Raw genomic sequence first — 26,635 nt, forward strand, 5'->3', positions numbered from 1 at the left:
CAAATACTCTATGCCCTAAGGCGGTCTGCTTAATAATGGCATATATCTTTCGGTATCTTCTATAAATAATGAAGATAACTTCCTTTTCGTTTTCCTTTATGTAGGCGGTTACATGTAGAACAATAGATTTTTTGGTGTACCACGATTGCGCATTTGTGTTTGCACACTCGCGAACAGAAGAGCTTCGGCTATCTTATCTACATAGAGTATTTTAAATACTCTTATGTTTTAGGAGGATATCCTTTTAAATTCTGCGAAACGGATGAATGGACTACGAGTTGGATGAAGGACTGTTCCATAGAAAACAAAGGATATTTTCGTGAATTCATGTCAAAGAATTTTAGAAAATGCAAATTATAGTTTTTATTATTTTCAAGTAACGAAATGTCTTTATTTGAGTTGGATTCAACTTGTTTTGTTTAGTTATTATTTTTTTATTTCCTTTTTTATTTACTTTTATGTGCTCTTATGTTTGTATATGTAATTATGAACCGGAATTTTTACATCTATGTATTCTTAACTTTTTCACACTTGTATTAATAAAGTAGAAACTTGATACTTGCACACCTCGATACTCCGACACAATTTTTTTTACCATTGCGTACTCAGTACTTGCGACATTAGAGAATTTTTACCTTTATACTTGCAACTTTTTTTGTCTTGTCTTTCTCTTTTCCACTTTTTACGTTGGATTTTTGAGAATAAAATTCAGAGTAGTACCGACATTTTTTGAATTGAATCAGCTGAATGAATTTATAAGTAGGGGAAGTACCGTCAAATTCATTTGCTTACGAAAAGACAGTATTACGTTAACTTTTGCATGGTTCGTTCTCATAATGGCAATTGGAAAATTTACTCTTACTAAAAGAAATGACATTCTGAGCAAATTAGATGCGGGAATTTCCATTAATGCATTCACTAAAAACTTTCACGTACATACAGCAACAATAACTCGTAATAAAAAAAATGATGAATTCGTCCAGTTAAAAGGAAAACTCTTAAGATTTCTGAGTTTTCAAAAATGAAAAAAAGCGTTGTTCAATTGGTTTGTGGTTCAAAGGGCCAAAAACTTACCAATTACAAGTGATTTGCTGAAAGAGAAAGATAAATGAATGCATGTCACAATTCAGGAAAATCCCTGAATTGCAAACTTTAAAAAGAGGCATGGAATACGATTACTAAAAATTTGCGGAGAAAAATTATGAAGTGAGACTGACTCCCTCAACCCATTTTGGAAACGTTTAACAAACCAATTGTGGATTTAAGTTAAACAAAAGAGCAGACATACAATGCCGATGAGTCTGGCATATTTTGAAAGCTCTTGCCCGCTAAAACTCTTATGCGCTCAAAAGAAACCTCGACTCTGGGGCATAAGATCAGTAATGATAACGTTCCTTGCTTATACAAATGCTGCTAGAAATCATAAAGTAAAATTAATGGTCATTGGGAAATCAGCAAATCCGCATTCACTATTTTTTTTTACTGATATGCCTGTTGTCTGCAAAGGAAATAAAAGTGCTTGGATGACCATAGCTTTAGTGGAAGAATGGTTTCACAGAACATCTGTCAAAACAAATAATCCTGTTTTAATCAAAAAATGCTTAAATAAACACATAAAAGAGTTCCTTTGTGCGCAAAATCTTCCGGAAAAAGCACTTTTTTTATTGATAATATCGCTTCAAAGAAGGCGAATTAAAGTGCTACGACGGCCAAATATCGGAATGTGCTTTTCTCCAAACTGGGCGACTCTAATACAGCCTAAAAATCGCTCCTTGTTGGTCGTGGAAAACTATCGATGAGTCACTGAGAAATATCGAGCTGAACATGGGCTGCTCTTACTGCAACTTCAATACAGTCGTCGTTTCAAAAACTGTTTGAAAAAGCCATCTGAATGGGACTGTTATGACATCATTCCTCTTTCGTAGTCACGATTAAATATAGCTGATGATGCATTCAATATTCAATTATTGCAAATTTACTTCGCGAAGTAGAACCACTACAGCAAGTCTCTCAATCTGAAATCGAGCAATGGATTGTTGAACATCATCCGGAACCCACAGCTTTAAATGAAGAATACTGTAACGAATATGACGAAATAGTCGGTGAAGGAACTAACGACGTGATACTAATAGGTCTATTTATAAGTTCGTGCGGTTTTACAACAGATGGCGTAACTTGATTATTATTCCATCGATCCACATTTCCAAACATTCATTGGAGAGCTACTGTCGTAAGGCACAAACGTCGGTATAAGTTTTTTATTTGAAGCGTAAACAACAATATTTTTACCACACTTGAAAATGTCGAATTTCGTGCCAAATAATGTGTTTTTGCGGGGAATTCTTCTTCATTATTTTAATATGAAGAAAAAAGCAGCCGAAAGTCATCGTATCTTGGTGGAAGTTTATGGTGAGCATGCTCTATCTGAGCGAACGTGCCAGAAGTGGTTTGCACGCTTTAAAAGTGGTGATTTTGGCTTGGAAGACGAAGAACGCGAGGGTGCGCCGCCAAAGTTCATGGATACCGAATTGGAGGAATTGCTCGATCAAGATCCGGCTCAAACGCAAGAAGAGGTTGCAAAAACTTTGGGAGTTGATCAATCAACCATTTCCAAACGTTTAAAAGCCATGGGAATGATCCGAAAGGTAGGCCATTGGGTGCCGTATGAATTGAAGCCAAGAGACGTTGAACGCCGTTTTATGGCATGCGAACAACTGCTTCAACGGCACAAAAGAAAGGGTTTTTTGCATCGAATTGTGACTGGCGATGAAAAGTGGGTCCATTACGACAATCCAAAACGTCGGGCAACGTATGGATACCCTGGCCATGCTTCAACATCGACGTCGGCGCAGAATATTCATGGCCTGAAGGTTATGCTGTGTATCTGGTGGGACCAGCTGGGTGTTGTGTATTATGAGCTACTGAAACCGAATGAAACGATTACGGGGGATGTCTACCGACGACAATTGATGCGTTTGAGCCGAGCACTGCGAGAAAAACGGCCGCAATACGCCGATAGACACGACAAAGTTATTTTGCAACATGACAATGCTCGGCCACATGTTGCACAAGTGGTCAAAACATACTTAGAAACGCTCAAATGGGATGTCCTACCCCACCCGCTGTATAGTCCAGACCTTGCGCCATCCGATTACTATCTCTTCCGATCGATGCAACATGGCCTGGCTGACCAGCACTTCCGTAATTACGATGAAGTCAAAAAATGGATCGATTCGTGGATTGCGGCAAAACCGACCGAATTTTTCACAAAGGGAATCCGTGAATTGCCAGAAAGATGGGAAAAAGTAGTAGTAAGCGATGGACAATATTTTGAATATTAAATTTGTAACCATTTTACGTCAATAAAGTTTCAAATTTCGAAAAAACCCGCACGAACTTATTCATAGTCCTATTATTATAAATGCGATTACAATTCATCGAAGGAGGCAATATCAGCATTCAATATACGCCTAGCTTAAGCAGAGCAAATCAATAATTGCTTAACCGATATTACGACGCTGCACAGGCTCAGAAACAGTGTGGTACTGTACAAGCGAGCGCCTACAAAACAAAACAAAGTCGAAAATTTCTTTAATTTCTAATGACATTTATCGGTTTGAGGTGTGTTTAGTTAATATATTAAAAACAAATAAACTTTAATTATATATATATATATATATATATATATATTTATATATATATAGTATATATATATATATATATATAATTGGCGCGTACACAGTAAAACAACTCTTTTAACTTGTATAGAAAAAACCTCAATACTTGCGACAACCTCGAAACTTGCACCGAGCCCGGTTTCCATTACGTGCAAAAATCGGGATATCTACAGCCAACCAAAAGAGAGGGTTAATGAGAATTAGGTTGGAGCACTGCCCCAGGCCGTCGATGAAAGGAGCACCCAGCGTTTAGCTGCCAAGCCCGGACATTTATAGAGAAAGTGCTCAGCAGTCTCCTTCTCTGAAAGGTCCCCACAGCTTTGAAATGCGAATTAAATGGTAATCTTCGCTTTTCTGCGTGTGTGCCGATCGTCCAATGACGGGTAAACACCGCTACGAATTTAGAAATTGAATGGCGTGGAGTCCCCAGGCATCTATTCACTGCAGCCAAAGAAATTTCGCAATAGCACACAAAGAAATGGATCTCCATCTGTTCTGCGCTTTCCTGAGAAATAAGTTGTGCAATTTCCCTTTAAAACACTCAGGGTATGCCAATGACCGGGTGGAAGGAAGACCTCTGAGACCAATTCAGTAGGCCCCTTTCTGGAAAACTTATCAGCAACATCATCTGTCCAGGAAATAGGGAACGCAGATCAGACTTTGTAGCATTATTAGGAAACCTATAAATACCTATTCGCTTTTTTTATAAAGGGTGTTTTTTTAGAGGTTAGGTTTTCAAGAGGAAATAAAACGTATATAATTTAATGTTATGGCCAAGAATTTAGCTTTATTATAAAGATAATATTCTCTTCCAAGACGTCAATCGTCTCGGGCTTATCTACGTAGACAAGCGACTTCACATAGCCCCACAAGAAATAGTCCAGCGGTGTTATATCGCACGATCTTGGAGGCCACGCCACAGGTCCACGGCGCGAGATAATGCGCTCACCAAAAGTTTCCTTCAATAAATCGATTGTTGCGTTGGCTGTATGGCATGTCGCGCCATCTTGTTTGAACCAAAGGTCGTCCACTTCAACATCGTCTAATTCAGGCACGAAAAAGTCATTAATCATGGCTCTATAGCGCTCTCCATTGACTGTAACATTATGGCCGGCTTCATTTTTAAAGAAATATGGACCAACGATTCCCTCTGCCCATAGAGCACACCAAACAGTGACTTTTTGAGGATGTAATGGCGTCTCAGCAATGGCTTGTGGATTATGTTCACTCCAAATGCGACAATTTTGCTTATTGGCATACCCATTCAACCAAAAGTGAGCTTCATCGCTGAACAAAATTTTCTTGTGAAAATCGGGATCGGTGGCCATCTCGTTTTGGGCCCATTCACCGAACGTGCGACGTGCGTGTTCAGGTGTAAGTCAAACCAAACTGAGCATAAATCAAGTGACAGCTGTCAAAAAGACCATCTACGAAAAAAGTAGTACCAACTTGAAAACCTAACCTCTAAAAAAAACACCCTTTATATTTGTACTCTCATATATTTATGAGAGAATTAAAAAAAAAACCCCACCGAAAAAATTATGGTTGCGCCCCTGTTAGCTACGTAGTACTAATTGTTGCGCTTTTATTGGTTTTTATTGCTTTATTATCAAATATTTAATAGCCTACGCTTTAATTTCATGTTCTACATACACTAAAGCAAAGATCGACACACTAAGTTCACCAACCAGCAGTTAATAAATATTTTATGTGTGAGGAAAGTGGTGCACGGTGGATCACAATTCATATTTAATGGAAATTAATTCAAAACTCTTGAGTGTGCAAAAAACACAGTTTTGAATAACTGAACTATGATGAAACAATTAAGTTAAATGGAATACTGCATACGAGTATTTCAGATGTGACAGCACCAGCACAGAAAGACACACGTCTCTGAATTTATAGTAAAAATAAACGGAATCACTCCCAAAAGTTTATCAACTGATTTGATTTACTTGATTCATTAATTCTCGTGTTTTTTATAAAAAATTAAGCATTTTTATATAGCATAGATTGAATAAATAAACTTTGATGTGATTTACAAGTGCTTAGCTCAAAAAAACACACACAAAACATGTACCCATCCATTACTTTAAAAACAAATAGTATCCTGTATTTCAGGATACCGGGATTCATCCTATTATTTACAATATTATTAATTGCATATAGCGGCCGCCGTAGCCGAATGGGTTGGTGCGTGACTACCATTCGGAATTCAGAGAGAACTTTGGTTGAAATCTCGGTGAAAGACCAAAGTGAAGAAAAAGTTTTTTCTAATAGCGGTCCCTCGGCAGGCAATGGCAAATCTTCGAGTGTATTTCTGCCATGAAAAAACCCCTCATAAAAAATATTTGCCGTTCGGAGTCGGCTTGAAACTGTAGGTCCCTCCATTTTTGCAAGTTTTATCGCATTTTTCCCAACTTTCCTAAAAATTTCCGGTGATACCAGTTCGCATTCACTCTCCTTAAAGGCTACGATTGTCTGAGACTCATTGTCATAAACCCACAAATTCAAATAGCCCTTAAGAAAGAAGACTGAGATGGTTTAATCAGCAAGATCGGTCATGCCAAGTCACCAAAATGAGAAATTACGCGACCAGGAAACGTTTCATTAAAAATATCCAATATATGGCTCGTGCTGTGTGTGCGGTTGCAGCGTCTTTTTGAAACCAGATATTCACCAAGGTGCGCTCATCTAATTCCGGCAGTAAGAAGTTCTTTGACATGGCCATGTAGTGTTCGCCAGTAACAGTGGCAGTGTTACTGTCATATACGTCTTCAAATAAATACAGTCCAATCACTCTTCCAGCCTGAACACCGCAACAGACAATGGCTTTGGATCGATGTAATAACGCCTCGTCATCACACGGGGATTTTCAAAGCCCCAAAAAGAAAGATGTTTCTTATATTTATTGTTGAAACTGCTTAAGTCGAAATGTGACTCGTTGCTCATGAAGATTTTCCATAAAAATCGACCTCTTCGTGGCTGAGATTGAGGATGATTTGACAGCAACTGATGTGTAAGTTTTTACTACAATTCGTTGTAGAGTTTCTCTGGTGATGCCCTATTGTGTGGTCTGTCATCTGGTTGATGTTTCTTCGCTCTCAGCAACATCGCCAGCCACAGTCGTATTATTCTCGCCGAGCTGCCAATTCGTTTAGGAAACCGAGATCAATATTAACGCTGTACCACGCCAACACCACTTACGGATTATAGGTCAAAAAAAGTACGTAATGTCAATGCTCTTGCGGAGTTTAGCTCACCATTGCTTGTCTACATACTGCAACAGTCTGTTCATAAATCCCGAAAAATGTTCAATATCGAATTGAAGGAAGTAAAAACTGGTTTACTACAAAATGTTCGTGCCGTAGAACTTTTTCCAAGGAACTGGTTTTCATATACTAATACAAATTGACTTTAATTAAAAGTTGCACCATTCATACATATTTACAAATAAATCAGTTTTTGTTGAGATGCTCAAATTGAAAGCTGCTCAAATGAGCCATGAACGAGTTTCAAGCGAGAATCGAGTATTCGCAGCTATTCGCACTATTCGGTACCGAGGTAACTGGAGTTCCAACCAGACAGTTATATATTTTTATTATTTCGCAAAAGTTTAATCATGCACGTCTTTCGGAAGCATACTTCCACATACACAAATATTCTGCCCTCAAAAGCGCAATGTGTGCTCAAATTTCTGCACAATAAGTCAAAGCTTACAAACTAAGAATTTTTCATGTTAAATTTGGTATTTGTACCACCGTCCGTTGAAACGGAACTCATTTTGTGGCCATAAGGCAGTAAAAGCTAAAAATACAAATTTCTCTCAAAATAACTGCGCTCCCATTCTTAGTAACTTTTTCTACCCTCAAAAAATTGTATTATTTATGCTTTCCTTATTTTTTATTATTTTTAAGTCACTCAATTTTGTGCTTCAACACCTCTTACGGTCTGTGCCAGCTACTAATGAGCAACTGCAGTGCGCAAGTCGACCCTCGAACAAATTTGTCACCCATGTGCGGTAGATTTTTTATCAATGAAATTTTATTGACAGTATTTTTGAAACTATAGCTGCTATATTATAAGTCTATGGTTCTTTTTTTTCATTCTGCTACTTCTGTCTTTCTGTTCTTACTTTTATGCTGGTTCAACATCATCGTCTGGCTGCTTGTTGACATACAACCAAAAAGTAGCAAATAAAAAATATTGAAAGCGTTGACAGCGATTAAAAACACATAAAAATATTTTAAGTGCCTGTCTGCACTGATTTCGAATGAGAAGCTGTGTGACTTTATTGTTTCGCTTTGGTTTGTGTGCTTTTGTGCGCTTTTGGCTGCTGTTTTTTTGTTTTGTTTTATTCATTTTGGTAATTTTTTCTTAGCTTAGTGCTTCAATTTCTGAAAATATCTCATATCGCTGGCCTCACAAGAGCTCGGTTTACTTGTTTATACCCGCTGCTGTTACGATGCACATTGGGGCAGGTGAGTTGATGCTATTGCCGTACATTAATGAGTGCTTGTCGGGCTGCCAACTGCTGGCGCTTATTACCGCTGACTCATTGCCACTAATTTGAATATGTATGTAGTATATCGCACCACTAAAAAAATAAAACAAACCCAACCCTCATTTCAAGTGCTACACACATATATATACACTACGATTGCCTGCGCGATGAATGCAGTTATCATTTCAGGTAATTTGTAAACATTAAATTTGTGAACAAGTTCGTCGTTTAAGTCTTTTGTAAGAGACCACTTGTGGGAAGAACTATAACTTCTAGCTATTTTTCAACTATCTTCAGCTATCAATGAATACGATTTTTCTCCCAGCCAACTAACGAAAAACTACTATTAAAACACATATTTCCCTTTTCTAATTCACTCAACTTTTCCACGTCCGCTGCGCCGTGATTCATGTCCACTGGCGCAGAGTGTAAGGCGTGTGCAACGTGCCACGTTACTCGCTTGCACCGCTGCACAAAATGAATTATGTTTGGCGCAAATCGTTGGCATTGTTGCTACTGGTTTTTCGCTTTTCACCAACTTTTCACCAGTAACGCTCAATTAACCATCAGCCAACAATCGAAAACACGAAACAAGCAGGCAATTTTGGTTTACCGCAAAGTGCCAGTGTCAGTGCCATTTTCCACATTTCTATTTTCTACTGTAGATTTTTTTCTATGCTATGCAAAGCACAATTCGCAATTCAAATTGTCTGCAAATATTTCATTCATTTATTCATTCATAATCCACAGTTGTAACGGCATGTAGGAGGAGGTAGGGGGCAGCTGTGTCAGCTGCTCAATTTATGTACTCCACACCGCCTTTGAGGTATTGAGTACGAATTGTTGGTAGTTGATTTCAATTTGGTTTTTTGGTTAGCAATTTCACCGCATGCGCAATACCAGTAGCAATCAACCGAACAACCACATCAGCCACCACCACTGATCATCGTAGCTTTAATAGTCTTATTCAGCAGCTATACTAACTTCATTCATTGCAACCCCACACTCCCCATCACAGTTCACTTTGCTTTGCTGCTTAACTCCATCAAAGCCGCATTTTATTGGCAAGTGGGCGCGCGCACGAAAATTATGATTATTTTTCGATTTCAATTTGTGTTATTTATTTTTGCCAGCCATGCATTGCCAGACACTATTTAGACTACTGTTCTTAGTATTGTTGCTAGTTTTTTCACGTATATCAATAACAGTGTTTTGCTGTGTCTTTTTTTTATTTTTACTTTTATTTAATTTTTTTGTTTTTATATTTTCTTACTTCATGTCTGCCGTTTGGTGGGAAAACGTAAAATTCTCTCGCCAATTCGTTTTTCATGCAAAGAACTTTGAAGCGGATGTGTTAGTGGCACGTTGAGATTTAGAGATTTAGTTGCTATTATTAAATTTTCGTTAATGGTAAATTTATTTACTTGGCTATTTTTGTTTTATATGTACAAGTTAACTATGGTTTGCACTTAGTGACTAAGAGATTTGAGGCATTGCTGCTGGAAATAGATAAAAATTATAGTTGATTTTTTCAAGCCAAAAAGTGTTGCACTTTTGCTGTATTTTATAAAGTAAAACGCTAGCCTTGTATTATTATTATTATTATTTTATAAATAGTTATTATTTATAACTAAAATTCTTTTATTCTTTAGACGTTGATTTTCTCCTTATATCTGTCAATGCCTCTTTTTTCTCGGCAAAATCTGGTTCAGGTCGGTTTACATCGTGCAAGCCAACAGTAGAAGGGCCACGAAGCTCACTTGTGAGATAGCTAGCCAGCTTTGGTCTAAAAGGATAACCACAAAACTGAAGTTAAAGAGCGTTGAAAACTTCCTCTACCACTGCCCGCTCTTGCCAGAACGTGATATCGCTATATAAACTACATATTTCTTCTTTTGATATTTAACAGACTTAGAACAGACAGCATTGGAAGCCATCCACAGTATTGTATCGTTTTTCCGAGAGACGAAGTGGTTGCGCCACATTTTTTTTTTTTTTTTTTTTGTTGGCGGTGAGGTTGGGCTAAAAATGCCTTCGCACCATATAGTAACCGTCGCTACTGTGTGGTGATTCCACTAAAAATATCTCTCCTCTTCTCTTGGATTTTTCCCTCTACTCCGGGATTGCTTCCGCATTGCTTCGAGGTAGAGGGCCAAGACGGCGTCCTAAGAAGGACACTTACTCACTCACCCTGCGTCCAGGGTCGATCGTTTTGAGAAATCTATGCTCAATGCTCTTCAGCAAACCTTTCCATTTCGCGCTTCATTTTTTTGATAATATTCTCCTCGAAATTTGCGACGGCATTCCATTTTTGTTCGTCTATCATCATTTTCTCGGTAATTTCTTCAGGTGTAAATACACCAATAACTCGTTGCAGACCTGTTTTCTCTACGTTCCACCTCTAGCATTTAAAGAAGGTGCGCTCCATCACTTCCTTTTGGCTCGGTATTGGGCCTAAATTTTTGCCGGCTTCCCACTTGCCATTTCTCAGGCTCTCGAACTCTTAGTTTCTTCGAAGAGTCGGGTGCGGCAGGACTTGGTGCATTCCGTTTTGCGGTTTTCGAGCTGTTGCGGGGGTATCACCTCCGATTTCTTCTGTTGATTTGTCCGGCAAGAGATGACCTTTACCGGTTTTCTCAGGTCAAATCAAACCTCTTCTGCATTTTTTAATGACGTCAAATAGTTCGTCAAGCTCTGAGACTCCGGTCTTTATTTCCGTGGAAGTATTCCTATTCTTCAATATAACTGCTTTCATTTTCCTAAGCACTCTCAAAGATTTCTCTACGGCTTCCTCTTCTTCAGCTCACATTTTGAAAATAAACTCTTGTCGCGGAGATGCAGTGGTTTCCCGTTCTGTATTTGCGTCCTTTGCAGTTACAGGGGTGTGGTTGCGCCACATTAGCCATGAGAGGGAGAACTTGAGTCCAAACTATTACAATGAGCCTCCAAGCCTGAGTGAGTCCCCTTTATACCCTTGCGGAGAGTGACAACTACCGTAATCCGACCTTAGATTTTGCTTAGAGCTACCATAAAATGTCTAAATAAAAGACAGCAATATAAACTACAAAACTATCATACGATTTGATTTTATTGTAACATCAAAAGAACTTAATTACACAAACAAATTTTGTTTCAACAACATATTTTTATTTGATAGAATCAATTTAATAACTTGTATGTTTCGTAAATAAATCAGAATTGTCGGCAGAATTGATGAAAATTTCCGCTCTTTTTCCGATATCTAGGCAAATAATATTCTAAAGGGTCTACAGAGTCTATTGCTAACTTTGGAGATCAGCTCCTTTATGTTTCACAACATTATCCTTATGAGACAACAGAAAGTACTTTAGGACTATCAGATCGACTGATCTCGCTGGCCAACCAAAATCATCTAATCGACGAATCGAGTCGCTCGGAAAAGCTTCCCTCAAATTCTTCACGGTGCCGCGTGATTTTCTTGCTAGAAATTCACATACTCCAACTTCCACACATACAATTTCGGTATCGAGAATTCAATCAATATGGTTCGATATCATTTGGAAGTGATGGTTATCCCGTCTTCATTTTTGTTTTGAAAGCAGTAGGTCCCCATTATACAGTCACTTTTTGCGAGTGGAGTGCGGTGGCAACATAACGATTGCCGGTTTCATCAAGTTCTCTGAAAAATCAGGGATTTCATTACTCTGCTGCAAAAACCTATAAATGTATGCCAAACATGTTTCCATGTCCAGCTGTTGAACCTTCTGAGCACGGAAATATCTTTAAATCTTTCATCAAAATTCTTTGAAGTGAACAACGAGAAACGGCCAATTGCCTTGCGCATTTTCACATCGATTTTAATGATTCCTTTCCAACGAGGCCGAATTGTGTGAACAGAGTTTCGTAACTGTAACCGGTAAAATGTAAAAAAATTAATCACGAATCGAAAAGCTTTATAAATCAGATCCAGATAAAAATTCTACTACCATATACACCAATGATTATTGGGTATTACCCATAGGTGCTATTTCTAAGCCCCAGACACGGCTCTAGAGCAATAAGAAATGCAATTCTTTACCTCAGTAGTTCTGCCATCTCCACACAACTTATCAGAAAATGGTCTACTTAATCTTTTAAAAGCACTAGTCCCACTTCTAGGGTACCGAATGAATGTGAAAACCGCTTGGAACCAGGTTGGGTGACAAAGAGAATTCTAGATAAAGAGAAATGAAAACAGATATAATTCACTAATCTTACCTGACCTTTCTCTATTCGATTGTTGTTGGTTCTATGGTTGATATCATCACTAGTCGCTGCCTGAAGAGGACACTCCGCTAGTAAATGCGGATCACATCACTTCCGTCGCAGCTGGATGGATGAGAGAAGGTGAAGAGCGTCGAACTTAATCTATGGCACTGTTGTATTCGGAGGCTTAGAAGCATCAATGTTTTAGCTGTATCAAGAAAATGCGGCGATTTCTCTTCATGAAAAATTCCGAAGCCTAATTTAAGCTGAGAACATATAAAACAGTCTATTGGGTGTACAAGCTGATAAACGGTTGCACACCCATTACTAAAAAATATTGTTCTGTACTATCCTCAATTTTTTCTATCCTTTAGGTAGCATACAAATTTCGCGCGGAACAAACTGCTGAACGTTTGAGACAGTGTACTAACCAACCCAATTTTTAATTCTTTCTAATAGAAATGGTGCTCAATCATTCCATGCACCATTAACCGGAACTGGAGGAAACCTGGACTATACGTCGAATGCGGTGAGACTCGTTCTTACAAAATAGTTCTAAACATAAATAAATAATTGGCGCGTACACTTCTGTTAAGTGTTTGGCCGAGCTCCTCCTCCTATTAGTAGAGTGTGACTTCATGTTTTTCCTTAAATGGAGGGACCTAAGGTCGACTCCGAACTGTACTCAAAAATCACTTTGAGGTACCTTTCTTCGTATTGTATTATTATTAATAACCATACACGATTTTTTTTCTATCGGCTATGAATTATATCTCGAAAAGTGCATATATAATAATACCACCGGTACCTTTACAAATAACTGTCCGTTATTTCCATTCAGATGTGTTCGTCAATCAGCAACTGATTCAGCTTTATGTTAATGAGCTTAGGTCTTTCGATTAAGTAAAAATTCAGACAGTCATTAAAAATTGCCGAATGAAGCTCCTATAAAATAAACGTAATGTTTTATTATTGATTGATCTATGTACATTATTTAGAAGTAGTGCTTTTTAAAGACATGGATCATCGCACCATGATATTAACTTTTCTGAGGGGCTTATTGATTAAAGATATTTGAAAGCTGGGTCACATAGAGCGCTATCTGCTGATGTGTCAGCAATATCGAGAGGAATGCTGGCTCTCTTAGCGTCCAATGGTGCTGGTTTATCGACGTACACTAGCGACTTCAAACATTCTGACAGAAAGTTACCTATAATTGTAATTATGCCAGACCATGGGTGCTAGTTAAGTTTGGAGGTAGACGGTAAAAATATTTATTGCCGAAAATGGCTTTTTGGTTTTTTAAACTACTGTCCATGTAGACCAATATACTTTTGCATGCGTTTGAACCAATTTTCAAATTATTATTATTTGAAGAACTTAGCACAACGTTAGTACAAAATTAAATCTATGCGAGCAGAAGTAATGGCCAAGAATACTTCAATCTCGTGGTATGTCATTTGATATTTTTGTAAGATCAGTTTATCCGCATTAGCGGAAATCTGGCAGAATAACCAATTTTGAGAGAACATCACGAAACTCGTCTCATAACGAAGTGCGACCACAATTGGAAAAACCAGCGTAACAGTTCAAGTGAATGTTTAGTTTATTCTTTTTGATGCATTACACGTCAAAAGTCAGAGAAAATCATGGAAAATCAAAACTAAATCTTATAAAATAAATGCACGGAAATTGTCTATATTTACTATATTCTCAGTTTTTAGCTAAGACGGATGTTTTAAGTTCAAATAGCAATCGTAAGACGAAATTTTTATGAAATCTGATTACCATGAAAAAAATCTCACACTAAATGATGAGGGTGTTAGATTTAACTTAATCACATTAGTGTTGTCATATCTCTAAATATGAAAAGTAAATGTTACCCAGTGCACTGCAATAAATGAATAGCCTCTGGCAATATACGACAAGTTGTACCATATTATTAAAAGCAATGGGCTTTTAGGTTTACTGCATTTAACTATGGTAAGAAAAAGTAATTAGTAATCGCAGATCTATAGCTCTTTACTTTAACTGAAAAATTATTGCCGTCTTCACCCCTAATAAAATATGGATAGTGATCAGTGATTTGTGGATGTAACGGCGTCTAAATATTGGCTTCCGGGCTTTTCCAGTATTCTTCCCGGTATTTTTAGCGACCTAAACCTGGATTTACAAGTCCGCAGAATTCGAAAGCATTGTGATGGGTTAAATATTTCCTTCATGGACAAAGTGACAAATATAGTGAGCACAAATCACACCTGAACTTGATTGATACTAGAGGAGGTGTGGGGAAATTAAAAACATTGTAAAGCAAAATATAACCCTTTGACAACCAGGAAACAACTGAAAACTTCAAAGGATTACTTAACAAACGTGTTGCGAAAAAATCTTTTTCAGCATAAGTGGGAAAAATGTGGACATTGACGACCAATGGGGCATATACTTATACATATGACCCTCCATATTAATTTGCCTCGGCAGTAGTCTAGGAAGGTATGTTATATGGCAGGACTACCACGGATATGCTACAAGTAGCACTAGAGGGTCATTTTGATTCCATAATGTAAACCGCTACCTATGAAAAATTGCAAAACTTAAAGAAAGAAAAACCATACAGCCATCCAGTGCTAGCAATGTAGTGGAGGAAAGAAAAGGGATCTAGGCTGGATTACTACCTCAGGATATCTCCAAAAGGCACACTTAGGAACCTCAAGCGCCTAGCCACCAAACCCAGACATTTGCAAAATGTTCAACGGTCTCTTTCTCTGCAAGTTCCCTACAGCTTCTACAATGGGTGTTGTACGGATAGCCAAGACCCTCCACATGAGTTCCAATCACCAAATCATCGGTGAACACCGCTACGAGTTTGGTAATTGAGTTTCGAGGGATCCGCAGCATTTTAAGCGTCCTTCTTCTCTCGCAGTGTTTTTGTGATAGCACACGATAAGATAGAACTTTGTCTGTCTTGCGCTTTTTTAGGAAAGAAATTGTGCAGTTTCCTCTTAACAACGGGCAAGTGGACATCGATGTCTGAGATGGGGACTACGGAAACGGATTTTGTCGGTCCCTTCCAGGGAAGCTCATCGGCATTTTCATTTCCCTCTATATTCATATGCCCTGGAACTCAGATAAGGAAAATGTTTCCTGCACGTCCTTACAGGAGTTGACCGGAATAGAGCTGCAACATGCCGACGACAGAGCCTTGATCGCAGCTTGACTATCGGAAAGGATGTTCTAGGGGTCTAAGCGCGCTAATTTTTTGTTGGTTTTCTTTTTAAAAAAAAGGAAGGTTGCCCGCAATTTCTCCAAAAATGTGTTGCCAAATGTATAGTCAGTCATATGTAATTGCTGGAGAGAGAAAGTTAAGTAGAATTTTCGATTTTGGGGTGACCTGGTAGGCAAAGGTAGAAGTCAGCTTTTAAAAATAATATACCAATTTAATTAGCTACAAATTAATTAGCTACTGTATGAGTCCTTTTCGAGAAAAATCGGTTTCAAAGTTTTTCCGGGAAAAAAATTATATGGCGAAAGGTTTCCGGTAGCCCAAAGGTATAATATAAAAACTAAGTATGGTAATGAATTAGGTATCTCAACTTTTTAATTTTTTTATATATTTTTGACAGCGAACTCGATGCAACTCTGAAAGAATGCCTGGATAAACGTTATTTTAACAGAAAAGGAAATAAAACTGAATAAAATGAGACAAGATATAGAATGTATTGGGCCTAGGCTCAGAAAGGCACAATAGATCTTTCAGGTCGCAGTGCTAAACCCTCTCATACTAAGAATAATAATAATAATAATATATTTTTTATGTTGACGTTATCGCATCTATAAGCTATTTTTCTTGGTTCTTTTTGATTATCATATTCTTATTTTTTGCAGTTAATTTAATTTGTAATAATCTCCCTTCAAATTTAAAAATAATCAAAAAAGAAAAATCATAGTTTAAGGAAAGTTTTTTTTATATTTGTTTTTGATTATATTTTACTACATCAGATTTTTTTCTTTCAATAACAAATAATCAACATCACTTTGTGATTTTTTCAATAATAATTGGTTACTAATAAAAAAACAAAAAACATTAGCGAATCGGTAACCACTACAATAAATAATCATTATTTAACAGCTCTGATATAAACAAATAATGATCTGAAAATACGTTCCCAGTTAAATATCAACCAAAAATCCAAATCATAGCCCTTACTTTCACTTTATCAACACTCTTAAGTTTTGCCCAAACATTTCGAAACTTCACTCCTCACCACCTCCTCCACCTCATTTCATGCCTTTCAACTGTGCACGCCAACAACCACTAAAATTGCACCAGCAATTTACAGCAACAGCGACAACTAATCGCCAACGCATCGAACACATAAAACATAGAAAATCAGCGCTAAAATTGCAATAAATGCTTGTCCGCCTGAGTGGATGCGCTCGTAGATATCCCAGCTAGGCGCCCACTGGCTTTCGCACTTGTAACCTGACACCAACACCCATTTAATGGAGCCCTGCGCAATCAACTATGAATTGCTCAGTAGGTTTATTCCGCCATGCAACAACAAATACTAGCATGTACAAGTACTTCACTGTCTTCACAAGGCGAAAGTAAGCGGCGCGTAACGCTTCGTTCTACCAACCTTGCCAGCCCTGCCAGTACATAGCGTGAAGATTACGCGCGCGCGTCTTCGTAGTCATAAGCGTAAATATTGTTTATCGATCATTAGTTACAGCGGGGGGTCTAGTTGGCGTTCGTTGCGCACCATCGCCGCCAATAAGCTGCACAACGATGATGACAACAAGAGACAAGAGGTTGGCGCTGAGCAAAAGCTGCAGGAGTTGGTACGCGCTGGAGCAGCAATAGTGTATATCGACGGCGGCTAATGGCAATGAATTACGCGCCCCAATGCCGCTCGTGTTAAAACTCACAAGCGCGCACCTGCGATGCGAATGTATTTTTTTTATTTGTGGGTCTTTGTAATATTCATACCTATACATATGTTTACCCTGCAGGGAAAAAATGAATTTCTTCTGCTTCTCGATTGGGGTGACAACCACATAAACTATTTAGCCGAGCTTAATAAAGTCGTTTCTGTCTCGTGCTAATTGGCGCCAGTTAGGTACACCAAATAAAACCAAGTCATTCTCCACCTAATGGTTCCAATTCAAAGGAGGATTTCCTCTTACTCTACTATCACCAGCTGATACCACATCGAATACTTTTAAAGACGGAGAGCGAGTTCGGACAGCATGACTTAGCTAACGGAGCTTCTGAATTTTTTATGTCGCTGTAAGGCTCACCATTGTTCCATCGTAACTCGTCGTCGCCAAAGTGAAAAGGTCCACAAATCTTCCGCAGAATCTTTCTCTCAAACACTCCCAGGGATGCCTTATCGGGTATTGCCGTCGTCCGAGCTTCTGCGCCAAGCAAAAGGACGGGCATGATAACACTCTTATAAAGGATTATTTTTTTCCTCGAGAGAGAACTTTACTACTTAATCGACTATTTACACCAAAGTAGCACTTGTTAGCAAGAGAGATTCTCCGCTGGATTTCAAGGCTGGCCTTATTAGCGGTATTAATATTGGTTCGTGAATAAACGAAGTCTCTTACAACCTCCAAATCACAACTGTCAACAGTGACGTGGGTGCCGATAAGCGAGAGCGCCGACTGTTTGTTTGAGGACAGGAGATACTTAGCTTTGCCCTCGTGTGGTTGAACTAATAAAACATATTTTTTGGTTCAGCGCCAGTCTCATTTCACCAATTGAGAACCACTGTGCTACTCATCTCGCGAGCAGTGTCGTTTATTTTTAGAGAAGAAGAAAATTAATGCCGGAAATTAGGCGGGCGCAGAACTGCTTCTGCTTCTAATTAAAAAATCGAGAAATTATTTTACTAATTGCTCAAAAAATCGAACCTAGAAGTGCTTAAGTTTGTTCCGTTTTCAGAAAGGAGACATCTGACGTGCTCAATCCCGACAAACGAATACCTGTCTTAGTGAGCTCATCGGCTCTCTCATTTCCTTATACTACTTTGTGTCCGGGTATCCAGTAAATAGTGGCCTACCCATGCGTTCAAAACATGGTTCTGAATTCCTTAAACTTACACCAATTCGTTACTATTGTATTTTCCTACACGGTATGTATGAGTACTATAACTATTGTGATTGCCACTGCAACTGTGGCATCGTGTTGAAGCGTAGTTTATTGAAATTAATTGAAATTACAAGAACTTAAGTGTTTATTAATAATTTTTATGGAAATTTATGATGGCGATTGGATATGGTGGGAAGTAGCAACTTTCGATGGGAAATTGAATTAGTTTTCATTGATTAGTTTTTTTTCTATTCGCCAATAAAACTAAAATCTTTATAAATAAGCGCACAAGTAAGCGGAAAAGTAGGACTTAGGCGGAAAGGCATATGATTTGATTAAGTTCACCATATTTATCTAGAAGTTAATTAACCTGTCCACAATTCGTTTATTTGCTCATATGTGCTTCACCTGGACAGAAAATATGAGTCCATTCTGGCGAGAGAAGTCCGAAATCATTGAAAAAGAAAAGTGCTTCAAATTTCTCCTTGATAAGTGTGAAGGTTCAAAAACCGCTTTTAAGATCAAAACAGGTGAAGAATCATGGATTTATGAATCTGAAGCTAATAGCCAATTTACTATTTCAGTTTTCCACTACGAGCCACGGTTAGGTTGACTTGTAGCGGTTGGCCACTATGGGATGGACTCAGGCTCTTAGATCGTTGTGATGCTCTATAGGGAATTGGTTAGGATGTGCTTGGGCTAAAAACCCCGAGAACAAAACACCAAATGTTTCTTTTCCAGGGGTTTTGAGGCCACGAAAAGTGTTATCATAAAAAACCAGCTGCCGTTCGAAGGCGACATACAGCTGTAGGTCCGATTTCTTCTTCGACGACGGTACGTAAAGAAGGGGAAATGCTGCTTCATTATTCCTGCATGCCGGATTGAAGAGTACTGCCCCTCAGAGAGCAGGAGTGAGAGTTGAGTGACGAATCTTGTAGCTATCTGTTGCGATTGCAGCTTTTCGATATCATACATTCTTTGTGTAATTATATGTACGTTCTTTGCTGCGTGTATGTGTTTTGGCTGCAACAAGCCAAGCACGATTTCTATGTGGTGCGGGAGCAGCGCTCATAGGAACATTCCAAGCGCTGACAGAAGGAATCTTTGATAGCATCGCCCTTCTCTTCCACCAGAGCGTGGGCGCAAATGAGCCCAATGTTGGAAAATCTAGCTTTGATGCGAACTATTCAAGACGCTCGTCCACCGGGGTGAACAAAAGTACTTGGCGACGAAGTTTCTCTCCCACTATAAATCCATCCCCGAATTTTCCCTCTTTTACAAGGCAGTTGTAGTAGACATCACAAAGGTCTAATGCTCTTCCTGCCTTGCCCCGTCCATCGCTTATCTTGAATATCAGTGATGTAAACCTTTACTCTTATGCGTACATCAACCAGCCAGTCAGTGACGCCTTCCTCATTAAGGAACCAGATATTCCAGGTGCATAATAATCCTTAGTTCATTTGCAGGGGTCGACATCAGAGTAAGCAGTTTTCATCCAAGGCTTTGCGTAGCTTTTCATTGGGGGAGATTTTTAGCGCACATTAGCACATTGTCTCGCTCTCAAACGGATATTCCGGAGCTACCCAGAGATAACTTGGGCCATGCCCGGAAGTTGTGAGCTGCTTGGACCGTGTACAGAAAAATCATCCTCGCCACTCCAAGGTAAATGGCAATCAGTGACTTTCTAGACTTGCGTGGATTTCTACACACGGAGCCATCCTCTTATGTGCATATACATATGTTGCAATATAAAAATACGATTAGATTACAATTTTACGTAAGCATTGAACCTGTCCTCCACATACAGTGAAAATAAAGGAAGAAATATGAATCTTTTCATGATTCAATAACAAAAGGTTGTGTAAACTTTAACAACTGATTTCGGATCCTACTTAATCTATTGGTGCAATTGCGTAGTAAGCGAAAAGGGGCACAAAGTATATAAACTTTGTGAAAAGTAGTAAAAAAAAGGATTGATGTGAATCATAGAATAATTTTATGTTATTTTATGAATGGTACTTAAATATTTATATTTTTAACTTAACCGGTCCAAGAAAGTACCGGGAATGTTTAAATAAAAGAAAATAGAGTTCAATTTCAGGCAAATTTATTTTATCTCCTTCAAAATATGACTCGTCTGAAGCAACGCACATGTGCCCACGTGTAACCCAGTCCTCCATGCACCCCTGGCAGGCCGACGAAGGGATGGCCTTCAGCTCCTTCGTCGCATTCTCCTTGATCTTCTCTATCGACTGAAATCTCCTTCCACGAAGTGGTAACTTCAACTTGGGAAACACGGGGCCATATCAGGTGAATACGGGCGTGCACGATGGTATTTACTTGGTGTTTGGTCAAATAATCCATCACAATTTGAGGTCGGTGCGATGGCGCGGTATCACGATGCAAAATCCAAGAATTGTTTGCCCACATTTCCGGCCGGCCAAGCAGACACTAATGATCCGATGGCACTGAAAAGTGACAGATGTGTGTCTTATAGTCCTACCAACATAAGAAAAAAATATGGACCGGTTCCAACGTGCGCGGTTCGTTTAAATGAAACATTCCCGATACTTTCTGATCATAGGGTACATGGGAGTAGTAATTGTTGGACCAGGCATGAGATTTTTCTTTAAAATTCCAAAGCCGTGAATTTTTGTGAGCTGATTATTTATCAGAATTTCAGAAAAATCTTCAAAACCGCTGCTCTTTAAGATATATCCTAGTTACCATCGAAATTGTACAATAGTAATAAAGAAATTTTAAAACGTTTTCGGAAGATTATAGTAAGTTTCCTATTTTTTATAAATTTGCGGTATTTTGCAATTCTTGTCTACATTTCTCATTTCGGCAGAATACGATTTTTTACATTTTCCGTTTCGAGAATACATGATTTCGAGATTTAAATTTTTTTCAAATTTCGACATTTATTGTATATTTCAATATATTTTTCCGCCTATGGTACAGATTCCTCTTATTCCACTTCGACCCACCCTTATACTGGTAAAAATCCCTATATAAAGGAAAAAGTTAAATACGAGTACATGAAACATTTACGGCTCTGACTTAACGCAGAATTGCCACCTCGATATTATAAATGAACCCAAATCACCAGACACACACTCAACTCTCTCTTTTATTCCTATATATTTAATTAAGTAATTCTCTCGTTCACTACCAAACCATCTAAAATAAAGAAGAACCAAATTTAAAATGAAAAAAATACAAAATTTTTAAACGTCTTTGTCAAACTAGCCTGCCGACAGCGTAAATCAAGTGAGCTGTCAATACTGTCTGCGCCTGACTGCAGTGGCGTTGTCAACAAGTGCAGTGCCGCATGAGGCGATTCATCAAAAATCAGCAAACGATTGAGCAACCGCAGACACTAGTCGGCTGGCAGGCAGACGACCTGTTTTGTAAATATGTGAGCGTATACGTATGATGAATAAGTAGAAAAATAACGTCAGTTATTAGCATGCAATTATTTTTCGGGAAGTAAATTTCGTTAAAATTCTGACAGCAAGTAAAACTCCGGTTAACGGTGCCGGTGTACCTAAACTAGATTTTTTTTTAGCGTGAAATGCCTAAAAAATGCATTAAATTCTTATAAAAAGCAAAATACTTGCAAGCCTCAGCACACATGCTTATATAACGCTTGTGCATGTGTATGTATTTTCATATTGCACAACAGCAAGTTGCATTGCCGCTAGCGACTGTTGCTTACACAGGTTGTTGCAAATGTGAATTACAAGATGAAGTCCACAATAAACAAGACTGGTGTCATACAAATGTTTTTGATGGCGCCATCTTTTTAATGAGTTAGTGCGTTGGAAGTTACATCCCAAGCTGACTTTCAGTGAAAGCTTGGTGACATTCGGTTCAGTAGAAGCGAAGTTATTAAGTCTAAAGTGTCAGTATGCTTGTGTCATCGGTACAAAAATGAGTTTCGAACAAAGAATTAATATCAAATTTTATTTTAAAATCGGTAAAACGTTTATTTGAATTAATGAAAAAAGGTGATGGCGATGATTGTCTATCCCGTGCCAGAGTTCATGAGTGGCTTACACGTTTCAAAGATGGTTGTGAGGACATAAATGACAATGAACATATCGGGCCGCCCAAAATCAGTAATCACCGAAAACTCCATCGAATTGTTCGTAAATTTATCAAAAATTAACCGAAATCATCGTTGAAATTCATGGAATCGGAGTTGAATATCTTCAAAACATCATTTTATCGCATTTTAACCGATCGGTTGGGCTTACGAAAGATCTGTGCACGATTCACAAGTGAACTCAGGACCAAAAATTGCTCGGAATTCAACATTCGAAAGACCTCATTAAAGAGGCGAGAAAAGACGAGAACTTCCTTTACAACATTGTAACTGGTGATAAAACGTGGTGTTTCCAACATTAATCTGAAACTAAGCGTCAAAGTGCCGAATGAAAAGCACCAAATGAGCCACCACCCAAAAATTCGCATATGGAGAAGTCAAAAATCAAATCAAATCAAGGAAATTGTCCAGAAAAAGTTCGTACCAAAGCGTTTATTGCATCGCAATCGTCGAATTCGCCTGAATATCGCGAAGGATAATGCACCATCTCGTCGATTCGCTCTTGAGACTGATTTTTTGACTAGAAACCACATTTTAGCCATCAATTACTCATCGTACTTGCCTGGTATGGCTCCCTGTGACTCCTATTCGGAAAACTGTATTTGGACGCGAAAGGAAAAGCCATCCATAAGCCTTGTACCAACATCCTGAAGGACATTCCGGTCAATGATCTGAAACACTCATTCGAAAAGCTTTTAGATCGCGCAAAGTAGAGTATTTTGAATAAATAAACTCGAAGTTATCAGAAGAAAGCTCCTGTCGTTTCTATTATAGCTCAGTCTTGTTTGTTTTGGACTTCACCTTGTATATTGCAAATATATTTACACAGGAACATTGTGAATGAGGCAAAATACGAATTGACCGGAGATTCAAAGCGCCATGCTGATAGAACATGGAGGGAATTTGTATTAAATGCTGGCGCTTAGTGAAGTAAAGCGAGAATAGCAAGGGGTTGGTGAAGCAACTTTAATATTAAAACGAATTTGTATTGTGCACATATGACTACCACACATACATACGTACTAGATTGTATATATGTACATACTTTAATGTAGGAGTACATTTTCGCGATTTCTATGCTCGCCGACTGCTCCAGGTGAGCTTCTACACTTTTATACCTTATAACACACTCAAAGATTCGCAAGCAACGAGATACCTTTAAGGTGGTCCATAAAACATAGAATTACTCAGTACTGATTGTGATACTCTCAGATTTGCTCATATTGAGAATAAGTCATACTTAATAATATAATCTGCTATATCTAAACTTTTTGAATGTGTTGTCAAAGACAAATTATATTTTCGCGTTAAACATTTGATGAGTTCTAGACAGCATGGTTTAGTAAAGGGTTTTCCAATAACAGGTGTTATTTGTGAATGGGTTGTGCTATCGAGAGATTATTAAGGATTTTGTAAGACCGGAATTGGATGGTATTGATCCGGGCAACGTTTATTTTCAACAAGACGGCGCTACGTGCCACATAAGCCACGACACCATTGATCTTTTATGGGAAAAGTTTTCGGATCGTGTTATCTCTCGAAGAGGTGATCATAATTGGCCACCGAGATCTTGTGATTTAACACCTTGTGACTTTTTTCTTTGAGCCCACGTGAAAGAAAAGGATTACGCCAACAGCCCAGGGTCGATTCAAAACCTCAAAGATGGAATTCGTGAGGCTATCGAGGACATAGGGCAGCCTCTTTGCAATTCGGTTACAGAAAATTTCATCAAAAGGATATTGTCCTGTAAGCGTGGTCCCCTATTAACGGCATACCTTCCTCTTTATAACGAAATAAACATCCGATCATTTATATTAAAAAATAGCATTTTTCTTTGAAAATCAAAATAACACCTCTTATTAGATAACCCACTAATTGCAAGATCTATGTTATCTAATTAACTTATCCGTTTTTTTTCTGAAAATTGGCATGCAAGTTTCCAGAATGGTCTCTCATACGATTTTAGTAACTAAATTGGCATGTCTCGATTTTCATTCAACTTTCCCTGATTGGACTCGATCCTATTTTATAAAGAGGTACAGAACAGTAATTACACAGCCCCACAAAAAAAAAATTTTAAGTCCCAGAAACTTTTGTTTTTTTTGTGGGGCTGTGTTATCGATGTGTTATTTGTTTTGTTTAATAATGATATTTGTTAGTCTTTTTCCTTTGCTAATTTTCTTCTCTATTCTGAAGATCTCAAATTTTATGCTGAAATAAGAAATTCTAGTGATTCAGCCGTCCTACTGTCCGAGTCGAATAATTTATTTTCCTGGTGCCTCATGAAACGTCTATTTCTTAGTATTGAAAAATGTCATAAATTCATATTTTCTAAGCTTCAAAGCCCTCTCTTGTCATATTAAGTATACACATCTTGCTTCGTCCGATGTGATAAAAAATTTAGGGGTTTTCTTTAATACAAAGCTTAATTTTATCACGCACTTAAATTATACCATTTCCAATTCACTTGCTATGCTCGCTTTGCAAAGACGTCACTCATCGCACTTCATTGGCCCATATACTCTTAAGATATTACATTCTGCGTTTGTTCGGTCCAAATTAGAAATTGGAGACCTTATCATGCAGTCCATATAAATCGAGTGGAGAGGGTTCGAACAATTTTTGTGCATTTCGCACTACATTCACTCAATTTCTCAGAACCGAAACCAGCAAACGAATCCCGGGTCGATTGGTTAGTCTCTTTCCATTAAGTGACAGAGGTACTTTTCAGGCAGTATCATTTACCTTTGATCTCATTAATGGCAAAATTGATTGGCCGGTCCTTCTAGAAAGAAAACAGTTTAATGTTCCTTGCAGAAATTTTCGCCGTTGCAAGATTTTTCGCGTTTGCTTTAGTAGGTCATTATGCCATTAGTGCCAATACGCCGCTCATTAGAAAGTTATCTCTCAACCCTTTTTGGATTTGGACCTTTCTAAGGCCAAACAAGTATTTCAAATGCAATTAAAGAATTACTGTCTATGTAAGAAATGAAAATAATACTTTGTAAATATTTGTTATTTTAATTTCATAATCATTAATCTCGTTAAAATTCAATTGTAACTTGTATATATTTTTAGCAATTTCTTATGTTTTAGCAATTTCTTATGTTGATAACCCAATTTTACTGCACTTTTTAATATTAAATATTGTAAATTTGTATTTTAGTTCTGAATTTATATCTTAAATGTCTGTTCTGTATTTTGTTAGACATTCATAAATAAATAAATAATAAAGTAAAACACCGAATTGCTAAATATTAAATATTTTATTGCTAAAAATAAGTAAAGGGTCAAACAGATTCGGTTATTATCAGATGTAATTTTGTGTGGTACTTTGCGGATAACTCTTGCATTTTAACTAATTAAGTGAAAATTATGCAATATAAAGTAAGTGACGAATTAGAAAGTTGATTTAATAACTAATAATTAATATGAATTTCTTTCAAAGATCGATCGCAGCATTGCACAGTTGAGGATCGGAGTCTTGTTGTTAATTTTCGAAGATGCTCATCGTCGTAAATGACCTTAGACCCAAAAAATCCAGAGAGCGACGTGATGGCAAGACAAAACAACTTGCACTAGGGATCCTTTTAAATCATAAAAGACATTGCAGGTAAAATCAACAACATAGTATCAGCGAGAACTGTACCGTGTCTATTGTGCAACAGGAACCTACCAGACAGAATAGCTTGTAAACTTTCTCTGTACAAACAAGCAAATTTAAGTAAAACATTTTTATTATAAGTTAATGAATAAATACAGTTTTTTCCATTATTGTACACCTTCTGGGAAATATGAAAATATGCTGATGTATGTCTGCCGCTGTACATATGTACGTATGGTATACACACATACATATATATGTATCCATATCCACTCGATTTCCCAGCCCCTGCCCGGCGGCCACAAATTGTGTGCATTATTAACATTTTCATTATTTTCATTTATTTAAACGTTTTGCACCACTTGCGCACTTTCAGCAACACCCAACCGCAGAATCTGCAGCCCCCTCCTTTCAACAG

Source organism: Anastrepha ludens, chromosome 2 (genome assembly GCF_028408465.1).
Source record: "Anastrepha ludens isolate Willacy chromosome 2, idAnaLude1.1, whole genome shotgun sequence".
Classification (NCBI taxonomy): Eukaryota; Metazoa; Arthropoda; class Insecta; order Diptera; family Tephritidae; genus Anastrepha; species Anastrepha ludens.